Source organism: Ailuropoda melanoleuca, chromosome 7 (assembly GCF_002007445.2).
Source record: "Ailuropoda melanoleuca isolate Jingjing chromosome 7, ASM200744v2, whole genome shotgun sequence".
In the NCBI taxonomy this organism is placed as follows: Eukaryota; Metazoa; Chordata; class Mammalia; order Carnivora; family Ursidae; genus Ailuropoda; species Ailuropoda melanoleuca.
This window is the reverse complement of record NC_048224.1, coordinates 129335731-129347752: the sequence shown is the minus strand read 5'-3', so window position 1 is coordinate 129347752 and position 12022 is coordinate 129335731. Positions and strand designations below refer to the sequence as shown.

The 12022-nt window shown below is 41.9% G+C and overlaps 1 protein-coding gene and 1 pseudogene across 1 annotated transcript in view; both read right to left on the bottom strand.

The window, feature by feature from the left end:
- UBAC2 (UBA domain containing 2) overlaps positions 1-12022 on the bottom strand; it is a 208435-nt gene that overhangs the window by 154705 nt on the left and 41708 nt on the right. The gene's annotated exons all lie outside the window — the stretch shown is intronic.
- Positions 885-957, bottom strand: LOC117803180 (annotated as a pseudogene).

The window sequence follows — 12022 nt, the reverse complement described above, 5'->3', positions numbered from 1 at the left end:
ACTTTACATCAGAATCAGGGGATGTACTGTATGGTGATTAACATAATATAATAAAATAAAATTAATTATTATCAAGTTCTGCCTCACGCTGCCATCTAGTGGTTCACACAGTGTGACTGCAGGCAAAGCCTATTAAACTGCTAACGAGCTCTTTCAGAAAAATCGCTTTAACACAGAAGCTTAAAGAATCCATATCAAAGTTCTGTAATAATTGCTAGTAATATATGAAATATATAAATTATTTTGTACATTTTGTTTTACAAATGTTTCAAAGAGGTCATCCTACCAACTCCTTATCTAGGTCTTGTCATTTTACCCTTATTTTAATGGTGTCAAGATTTCAAGATTTCTTTCATTCTGTTCCTCTTTAACTATCTTTAAAGCATTTTCTGGAAGCATATTCTTTAAAAATTTTGAAATATTCTTTGCTCATAAGAAAGCAAAATCTATCATTTAGATTATACAGAAAAATAACAGCACCTCTTCATTTTACAGTTTACTTCAATAGTGTAATAACTATTGCATTGAATTATTGTTATTGTATTTTCATTGAGACAGAATTGATAAAAATTATATTAGTTTCAGGTACACAACATAATAATTCAAATGTATTACAAAATGATCACCGTGGTAAGTCCAGTTAATATCCATCACCATATATAGTTACAAAATTTTCTTTCCTTTTTAAAAAAGATTTATTTATTTATTTTTGGAAAGAGAGACAGCAGGAGGAGCAGATGGAGAGGGAGAGAATCTCAAGCAGACTTCCTGCTGAGCATGGAATCAGATGTGGGGCTCGATCTCACGACCCTGAGATCATGACAAGAGCTGAAATCAAGAGTCAGACGCTCAACTGACTGAGCCACCCGGTCGTGCCCCAAATGTCCTTGCATAGGGGTCATGCTACTCTTCTCTGTAGACTTCCGATTTTTATATATGTACTGCGGAAGTGAGTACTGCAATATAATATTAACTATTCATTACAGTGTACACTACATCGCCAGGAGTTATTTGTACCTTATAACTGAAAGTTTGACCCCCTTCTGACCCCCTTTTGACCCCCTTCATCCATTTCTTCCACCCCCTCAACCACTGCTTCTGGCACACACCAATCTCTTCTCTGTATCTATAAGCTCAGTTTGGTTTGGTTTAAAATTTCATATTACTGGGGTGCCTGGGTGGCTCCTCTGGTTAAGCGTCTGCCTTTGGCTCAGGTCATGATCCCAGGGTCCTGGGATCAAGCCCTGAGTTGGGCTCCCTGCTCAGTGGGGAGCCTGCTTCTCCTTCTCCCTTTGCCCCTCCCCACTGCTTATGTTCTCACTCACTCTCTCTCAAATAAAATCTTTAAAAAAATAAAGTAAAATATAACCTCACATTATTGAGTGAGATCATACAGTATCTTTCTCTGACTTATCTCACTTAGCATAATGCCCTCAATGCCCATCCATATTGTCACAAATGGTAGGATTTCTTTCTTTTTAAATGAATACTCCACTGTGTGTGTGTGTGTGTGTGTGTGTGTGTAGTGAATCTCCTAGTAGAGAAGAACACAGAATCAGAGATGCTTATTACACAGGGGCTCCATTCCTGCCACCTGTTCAGTGTGTGGATTTCCTAGACAACACCTCTGCCCACCGCTTTCCCTGCCACTGCCTGAGTATCTTCAGTGTCTGCAATTCAGCATCTCTAAAGGGTATCACTTTGCCTTGAGACCGTGAATGCCAAAGAGTTACTCCTTACCAAGTCCAATAACTTACTGTAGCGTCTCCCTGTAGTCTTCATTCACCCTTGGCCGCGCTCCACCCTCAATTTTTAACTCCACATTCATAAAGCAGCCCATTCAACAACTGAAGACTGTTCTCCTGCACTTTCTTCTCCTCTCCGGGATAAACACTGCCCGCTCTCCATCCTCGCCCCGTCCCAGTGCCGAGCAGTGACCACAAGAGCCGCACCTGTTGCCCTGTAATACTACGTATGGCATCTACAAGCACCTTCGTGTTAACTGGCAGTCACGTCACGATGCCGTTTCATAGGCTTCCTGTGGCTTTTCCAAACAGGCCTGCCAAAGCAACCATTATGCCGTTCAGTGCCCCACAGGTGATTTTTGTAGCCTGAAGAGAAAGACCTGACGCTCTCTCTTCAGTGTTTTATATGTTGATTGTCAGCCCATGCCTCCAGCCTGCTAAACCAGCTAATGTGGCATAGCTATTGCTCTTTGAAGACACTACTAGCAGTTTCCCCCAACACTGATTTTTCCCTTATCTCTAGGGATTTGCCTGCCTTGCTAAGGATTGTTTGCCAGCCTCCCCGATGATTAGGTGAGGCCACATAACCAAGTTCTTGCCAAAGGTGTGTGAGCAGGTGTGACATTTACAATTTCCAAAGCACCTGGTGAAAAAGCAATCCCCCCATCCTGGACTTCCCTCCTAACTCCTCCACGCAGGCTGGAAATGGAAACAGACTGGTCTCAGAGGATGATTGAGTCCTACCAGCTCAGTCCCTTCCTGACTTCCGGAACAGAGCTTGCTTACCCGGCAGGGGTGTTACAAAGAGAATCAGACCTCTGTGTTCTGAGCCACTACATTCAGGGCTTCTTTGTTCCAGGAGCTTAGCCCAGGGGCACCTGGTGGCTCAGTCAGTTGAGACTGACATGTGATTTCAGATCAGGTCATGATCTCGGAGTTGTGGGATCGAGCCACTCGTAGGGCCCCGCACTCAGTGGGGGATGTGCTTGAGATTCTCTCTCCCTCTTCCCCTCTCCCCACTCATGTGAGCATGCTCTCTCTCCCAAATAAATAAATCTAAAGAAAAAAAAAAACCACCAAAAAACAAACATAGCTTAGCTTCTACCACTACTAAAATATCTTCACCGCTTTTGTAATTTGAAGATTTGATGAGCAGACATGCTATATTTTTAAAGAAATCATTGATAAATACCAATCCGGATGAGCAGGAAACAAAAACACCCTAAGAAGGTGAATGCTATTCTTCATTTTCATATTACTGTAATAATAGAGACAAACAATATTCAGAACATAAGAAAAAGCACTTGAAAGTGGAAGGCTCTGAAGTAAGCCAATTCTACAACAGAGCTGGTTTCTGCCTACCCTATCTTACATCCTCCTGGATGAAAGAAAGATGTTAAGCACAAGAGGTACTCTTCAGATTAAATCACTGGAAAAGGTCCTTTAAAAACACAGGATTTTACTTAGGAAAATCTACCCTAACCTAACATTTAAAAATTTGAAGCTTTTCAATTCATCCTTATCATGAGAGTATGATAAATGGTAAAACGAAAAAAATTTCTGTACATCACAGGGCACACTCAGAGTAAAAAGGCAACTTATGGAGTAAGTGGAAATAGTTGCAAATCATACATCTGATAAGGGATTATTATTTAAAAAATATAAAGAACTCCTACAACTCAACAAAGAACCACCTGATTAAAAAATGGACAAAGGACATGAATAGACATCTCCAAAGAAGATACGCAAATGGCCAATGAGCATATGAAAAGATATTCAACATCACTAATCATCAGGGAAATGGAAATCAAAAGCACAATGAGATACTACCTCACACCCGTTAGAATTGCTATTATCAAAACAAAACAAAATAACAAGCATTGGCAAGGATGTGGAGATATTTGTACCCTTGTGCATTATTGGTAGAAACGTAAAATGGTGTAGCCATTACAGAAAACAGTGTGGTGGTTCCTCAAAAACTAAAAATAGAATCACCACATGATCCAGCATTTCTACTGCTGGGTACACACCCAAAAGAATTTAAAGCAGGGTCTCGAAGACACAGTTATATACCCATGTTCATAGCAGCGTTAGTCCTAAGAGCCAAAAGGTGGAAGCAAGCTAAGTGTCTATCAACAGAAGAATGGATCAACAAAAGGCGGCACATGCACACAGCTGAATAGTCAGCCTGAAAAAGGAAGGAAACTCAAACATGTGCTACAACATGCATGAACCCTGAGGACATTATGCTCAGTGAAGTAAGCCAGTCACAAAGGATAAATGCTGTAGGATTCCACTTCAGTGAGGTATCTAGAAGGTAAAAAGGTGAATGCCAGGGGCCGACGGGAGGGACAGGAGTTGGCTGTTTAATGAGTACAGAGTTTCAGTTTGGAAGGAGGAAAGAAGTTCTGGTGACTGGTAGCTCAACAATGTGAATGTACTTCACACTACTGAACTATAGACTTAAGAGTGGTTAAGACAGGGGCACCTGGGTGGCTGTTGGTTAAGTGTCTGCCTTCAGCTCAGGTCATGATCCTGGGGTCCTGGGATCGAGCCCCACATCGAGCCTGCTTCTCCCTCTCCTCCCCGCTCATACTCTCTCTCTTGCAATCTCTGTCTCTCTTTCTCAAATAAATAAATAAGATCTTTTTTAAAAAAATGGTTAAGACAGTAAATTTCATGTTGTTTTATTTTCTCACAAGTAAAACATTTTAAAAACCATATCAAATTTGTTCCAAGGCCACCTTTACATTTAGCTCTTAGTAGAATATCGGGCACAAATAACATTTAAAATGTAATCTTCTCATGGCCCTAGCCCAGGGTTACAATGTCCTAGAGAGGAAAATGGTTTCCTAAAAAAGATAACATGCAATGAAGGCAGATATGGTCTATAAGCCAAAATATTTTATCAGAGGAATGAGGAAATATGTCTATTACTGAATACTGCAGAATACAGAAATACTTAGAAATTAACATTAAAATAGTTTTATCTTCTACCGATGAATAGCTTTTTAAATTTTTTATCTTGAAAATAAATAAAAAATAAAAATAAACATTTTATTTCAATCTCAACAAGGCTTCAAACCAGGTAAAGGTGAAGAGCAAGAGCTCCCAAACCATCTAATCATCTGTAGGTGGCAGTAAAAGCACAGTGTTTATGTCACTGCAGCCTTGCAATGTCAATGGTGGGGGGGGGCGGGTGAGAGAACTCACGAGCAATCTAAAACTACTTCCTGCACTATTTCCTGTGCAGGTTCTCCTACACAAATAAATGGTCTGAACTTCTCTGAGAAAACAAATGTTTCTCCTGCCCAAACACTGTCCCCCCAGGACTGGTACTCCACCAACACCAATCTTTTTTTGTCTCATTCTTTGGCTTGATATGTCTTTGTGATCCTATCTACCTAGAAACAGGAGGTATTCGATTCTTTCTTACAGAAAAACAAACACACAAACACTAGTCAAATCCACAGCCTATTTACTAAAGGGCCTCCTAATGTGAAGCGTTCTGCGAGGTGCTCTGAAGGCCCTGAGATGGAGCTGCCAAGGGCTCGTTAACAAGGCACAGAACGTGAAGAGCAACACGAGAGAAGAGAGTGCCGTCAAGGGAGGAAGAGCCAGAACCATGAAGGACAGACATCCCAGGCACCTCTAACTCCCAGTTCTAAGAAGCTCTGACTACTGTTAGGAGAAAAAAGCCTACACTAGAGGCAGGATGAAGCAGCCCAAGGGTCTGCGTCCCTCGGTCCAAACACGCACCACTACCTGCTCCCTTCCCCGTCTGTGAAGATTCTTTCAGACCGTGGGGCTTGCTGGTGGCAAGAGGCTGTATGATCCAAAGGTCATATACACTTCTCATCAAGAATATCCACACGAGGGGCACCGGGCTGGCTCAGCTGGTAGAGCATGTGACTCTTGATCTCGGAGCTTGTGAGTTTGAGCCCCACATTGGGTGTGGAGCCTATTTAAAATTAAAAAAAAAAAAAAAGGAATATTCACAAGAAAAGTATAAGCAATAAGAAGATAGCATCACTGCAAAAATTCAACTGACTCGTCACTGGGACCACATTAATTTTTAAGCATAAGCAAACAGCTCTTCTGAGTAACCGAGAAATCAGTGCAGTTTCATTACCAAGGAAACAAAAAAGCCTGCACCATCTTTGTGTCTGCCTCTGTAGGCTGATTGTAATGTCTTCACAAGGTTCTCCGCCACCAAGAATGACAGGTCTCCCGGGAAAGGGTGGGGGACCAAGTGACTGACCGTGCAGCCTAGACCTGGCGTGTTCTCGAAGCCACACCTGCTGCCTGCCCTGTATAAAAGGAACGGTTATAGGAGAAAGGTCAAAGTAGATACGCAAATTAGCTGCGACCGTCGAACAAGCTACTAGAAATGGGTAACTGTATAAAGAATGAATAAAATCAAATCAGTTAAGAGGAGTAAAGTTTATTTAAAGATAAACCGAAACCAAGGTAACACCACACATACTAAAGAACACCCCCACAATATGAGACATGGACGGAGGGCAAAGGCCAGATATGCAAACCCCTCAGGGCTCTGGGTGCTTTGCTTCGGAAGAGACACCTACACACACATTCAAGGCTCTCTGGGACAAGGTTTCCCCAAATGAATCCCGGACACACTGAGGTTTCTGTGCAGCGATATGAGGGCACAGAGCCCCAAGTTCTGGCTCATGTCTCTTATCTGTAGGCCCACAAAAATGTAGAGGGAGACAAAGAGAAAATACTCACTGCAGGGGAAGAGTTCCTTAGAGTTGTGCAGTGCCAAAGGAGGGAGGCCTTTCCAGAAAGCCTTATCCGACTTCCCCTTTCTTCCAGATGAAGATAGCGATGATCAGAGAAGTGAACTTTTTTTTTTTTTAAGGTAAGTCAGCGAATTATTTAGTGGCAGAGGCAGAGCTCCCACACTAACCATTCCCAGTCTGAAAATTGCAGGGAAAAATTTGAATGTGCCGCAAAGGAAAAAAGGGGACATTTGAGGCAGGAGAGAGAAAAAGAGAATTAGTAATCTGGTGTCTAAAACATGTACTTTACGTAAGCTCTAAGGAATGAGATGATTCACAGGTAAGAACTGAGACAAGGTGTTTAAAAAAAAATTACTTGTAGAAACAGCTTCCAAGAGGCAGAGACACTCAAGCCAGTCTTCGCCAAGTCAAAGCGCAAGTTTAAAAAAAACAACAAAAAAAAACCTTTTTGAATATGAAATGTAACACACATACAAAAAAGTGCAGCATGCTAGGAAATCCATTTGCTTCTTTTCCCTTCTCCACCCTGCTCTGTCCAAGAAGCTGAGGAAACGGATTGCATCAGAAGGCTCCAGACCCCCAGCTTCCACTGTGTTGTGCTAATGGGAGCCTCAGAGCAGATTTCACTGGAGAGAAGCCCGAGGCTGGGGGACTTATTCCCCTGGTTTCCTCTTGCAAGTTTCCCTCAGGCTCACTGTCCCTCAACAGAAAGTCACTACTGTTCTCCACGCAGGTCCCCTCCCTCCAGGTTCTAGTAACCTCTCCCACCCTGAATCTCTTCATGCTGGTGGGGGGGGGGTGCACAACATGGCAACAGTCTTGCCAGTTTCCCCTTTCCTCAGGAGGTTCCATTCTTGTGTCATGAGACCCTTATGAATAAGCCCTCCCTGACTTATCTTAAAATCTGTTTTCTACTGACACCCTTACAGATATGAGGACAAAACAAAAATAAAGAATTATCACAAAATAAACACTAGAGTTATTAGCACTTAGGTCAATAACTAGAACTTGCCAGCATCCTGGAAGCTCTCTGGTATGCCCTTCTTACTATTATATGCTCCTACAAACCCTCCAAAGAGTTTCGACACCTAAGCATGACTCTCTCAACACCTGATTTCAAATTGGTCTCTTTTTGAAATTCATATAAATGAAATCATACAATATAAATTCCTTCATGTCTGGCTTTTTTCACTAAACACTATATACCCGAGATTCACTCATGTTGTTGCACATGTCTGCTACGGGATTCAGTTCAATTGTGAAAAGCATTCACCTGCATGTCTACACAACTGATTTATCCATTCTACAGCTGAACATGTGGGTTGTTCCTATAGCTACTAGAAATAATGCTACTATGAACAATCTTATCTATGTTTCCTGATGCACGGGAGCATTATTTTCTACCTCGAGCAGAATTTGAGTCATAGGGTAGATGTATTTTCATTTTACTACTTAATAACCAACTATTTTCCAAGTTGAAACTCCCACCAGCAATGCACAAGAATTTCCAGTTGCTGGAATATACTACTTCCTTTAACTGGAAGACAAGAGTCTATAGAAGGCCACCACGTACCTCACAGTAATCACAGAGTTCTATCAGTGAGCTGTCCTTGGGACTCTGACTGGATCTCTGGTCAGTCAGTGCAATGTCACACTGCTAACTCTTGGCCTGGGGTCCTGAAGGATTTCAGTGAGTCCAGGACTAATTTCATTGTCACATAAGCAGCCTTCTCCTAAAATCCTCTAAGTGAGAGAATTTTTAATATCTTTAAGGAACTCAACTTTCATTGCTGATTTAGATCTATTTTAACTAGAATTATAGTTCACTTTGGTTATCTAGGCTCAATTTGTTTGCTGTAAGTTAAGTAACTGCCTGATTATCTATATGCTTGTAAAATTTTTCAACTGTTCAAAAATTGCCAGGGAAAAAGAATTTGAGAATTGCTAAATTTATAATACAATTTAGGAAATCAAGTGAAAGGGAGGTTCATATCAATTTGGCCATAGAATTATAGCTATAAGGTGTTGACATTTTTCTTCAAAACAGATTTAGACAAATAGTACCTCAATCTTCTTTATCCAGAAAACACTATTCAGTATAGCTTCCTCATTAAAAACAAACAAACACACACACACACAACAGAGCAGTCCGTTTAGATACAAGTTTGACAGAGAGAGGGGTAGGGGAACAAAAATCCTGTAACCTCAAAGTGGAAGACCATTAGGGCCACCAAACAATAAGATTCCACCTCTACCCTCACCCCCCTAACCCCCCACCCCGGTTCACAGCACTCCTCACTTGCCTCACATCCTTCTTTTTGGGGACAGGCAGGCTCTCTACCAAGCACTCCAGCCTTCTGTGTTGATGGCCACCCACAAAGGGAAAAGCAAACATTAAGGACAATGATCCCCTCCCCAAAATGCTGGGGTAAGGAATTAGAACAAGATCTCCTCCCCTTGCGCATGCAGTGGTAAAGGGAAATATGTTAAGAACAGGAAATATAATTCTATCTGTGGTGTGGACAAATATAACCAGGACTTACTGTGTAAATCTATTAACTACAGCCTTCCTAAGAATTATGAAATCGGCCTAACTAAGATACATTCACTCAAAAAGATACATTCACTCAAAAACTGGGCTCAAGTGCTAAAATAAAAATTGAGGCCTTTTAACATCTAAACCAGAAGTCGAAAATGGAGCGAAGACAGATCATTTCACAAAGCGAAGGGAAGTGAAGCCCCTGGGATATGTGAAATCCCACTTCTGCAAGGTGAAAAATTTCTTCTACTCATATTCCAAAATAAGCGAGGAAAGTACAGTGGTATGAACAGTCCCAGAATGAGGGAAGTTCTTCCACTCAAATAAAAAAGCAAACCGGACACTGTAAGAGTTTACTTCTTGGTCCACTGTTTATTTGCTCCCAAATGGTTCGGGAGAATTTTTTCACTGTCATTCTTTTTACAACCAACATAAAGGTATTGTGTTCCCAGGAACACAGGGAACGTTGTGAAGTGCCACAGGGGTCATGGGGAGGAGAGGAGGGTCACCGCCCAGAGCCTGAGTCTCCATGTCAGCCTGGTGATTGGCAGGTCCCCTCCCCTAAGTGGGTCAAAGCGTCCCTGATGCTGTCACCCAGCTCAGCAACACACCCACGATTCCCTCAACCCTCCACTTCTTCACCTACGTTTTCAGTCACACATTCCACCAATATTTATTAAATGCTTGCTACACACACACATATACTACACATGCCAACCCCGAGAAACTTCGATTTAGTGGAGGATAAAAGGGAAGGAACTATTCAATGATAATACAAACACAGGCCGCTACAGGGGCAAGTACCAAGTGCCAAGGAACCTTGCAGGGGTGAATAACCAACCCAGCTTCAGAGGCCAGAGAACATTTCGTGGAAAGGGCAGCACTGGAACTAAGACTTAAAGACACACAGCCGCTGGCCAAGCCAAGAGATGTGACAGCTGGTGGAACAGCTCTCGAAAGGCAGGGAAGAGCGAATGCAGAAGGTCTCACATGAGTCACATGGAGAGGAAGTGGGCAGTGAGAGCTGATCTGCCCTTGAGCTGCGCCTCTACCCCTCTCTCTGAAAGACAGGCAAGTTGGAAAAAAAAATCTCCCTGGGTACAATAAAGGACTCAAACCTTAATGAGCTATGTGCCATCGCTGTACCGGTTGATTTTAGCAGCACAGGGAGCATTAATCAATATTTAAGGAAAAAAATTTGTCACAGGGTATATGAAATTAAGTCAATGAAAAGACTGGATCTGCAGATAAGGGGCTCCTACTCCAGCTGAAATATCAAACTCTCGAACTCCACATGAAACATACATCCATGCATAAAATCTGATGAACGTAACCAGCAATGAATAAATCCTGTCTGGTGAATATGCCAATGCAATCACCTTGTAACAAGTTTATTCCAGCAGCCAGGGTGGAAAAGGGAGGACCGGGGGTGCGGGTGGGGGAGGGGTTCTGAGTTCCTCAGCAAGTGACTGGTCCTCTCTGAGCCTTGCATCCCCATCCACGCAAGAAGGACTTGCTTTAGGTTGCTGTCAATGCTTCTAAAACCCATTGCTATGACGATGGCAGTGTATCACAATCAAAAGCACTTAATCACCAAAGGCAAGAATTTAAATAACTTTTATAAGTCACAGACTTACTACGGTGTTTATCTGAGGACAAAAAGAGCACAGGCCCTCAAACTGTCTTAAAGTCAAAAAGCAAATAGTTAAGTTCATGTACCTTCTCAAAGTTGACAAATCATGCATCACCAAAAATAAAGATAAGTAAAATTTTAAGACAAGCAAATGAGATAATTTTTTTTAAGAAAAGCGAAAGTAAAATATCTAATGTAAGGAGGCAGGCGATGATTGGGGTCGCTCACTTCCCTTTCCATTGGTTTCACTTCCCTTCCGAGGTTAAAATACTCCCAACATGCAAATTATTCCACTGAAGAATTCCAGTCCTTTCTTAGCAATTTGCAGAGATGTTTATACAAAAGCGATTATTTCTAGACTTCCATGTGACAGAAAAGGGACAGAATGCATTGGGGATTAAAAAATAAAGTAAGGGGCGCCTAGGTGGCACAGTCGTTGAGCGTCTGCCTTCGGCTCAGGGCGTGATCCCAGCATTCTGGGATGGAGCCTCACATCAGGCTCCTCTGCTAGGAGCCTGCTTCTTCCTCTCCCACCCCCCTGCTTGTGTTCCCTCTCTCGCTGGCTGTCTCTGTCAAATAAATAAATAAAATCTTTAAAAAATAAATAAATAAATAAATAAATAAATTTTTAAAATTAAATAAATAAATAATAAAGTAGGGGCACCTGGGTGGCTCAGTTAAGCATCTAACTCTTGATTTCAGCTCGGGTCATGATCTCAGGGTCGTGAAATCAAGCCTTGTGTTCAGGGCGGCGAGTCTGCTTGAGATGGTCTCTCCTCCTCCCTCTGCCCCTTCCCCCCACCCACCTCGCACTCACTCCTCTCTCTTGGGGGGGGGGTGGATGCAAACCAAAATACATAAATGCATATGCAAGGCAGAAGCAAATAACTGAGGATCCCAATTTTAACCACTTAGAAATATCTGAACAACAGAAGTGGGTTTGGATGATTTCAGGAAATTTGTAGTAAAGGGTTAACTCTGTTTAGGAGTACCTAAATTAGTACAAAGTGCAAGGCACTATGTTAAGCACCTGGGATTTTTCTGGTTTAGAGTCCTCAATAATACTATCAGATAAGTATTCTCTCTCTCTTAACTGTATAGAGGCTAAGTAGGAACTGAGACTCAGTGGGTTAAGTAACTAGACAAAGTCACACAGCTTAAAAAGTGAAAAAGCTATATTATGAATCCCATCCTAGTCAACACCAAATCTCAATCTCTTTCAATAGATGATGCAAAAGATATTAAGCATGAAAGTAAATGAACTGAATACATCTTCCTCTTTTGTTTGATTCTCTTAACCATATGCCCTCATTTCAAGAGGAGTTTATGCTAATCATGACTT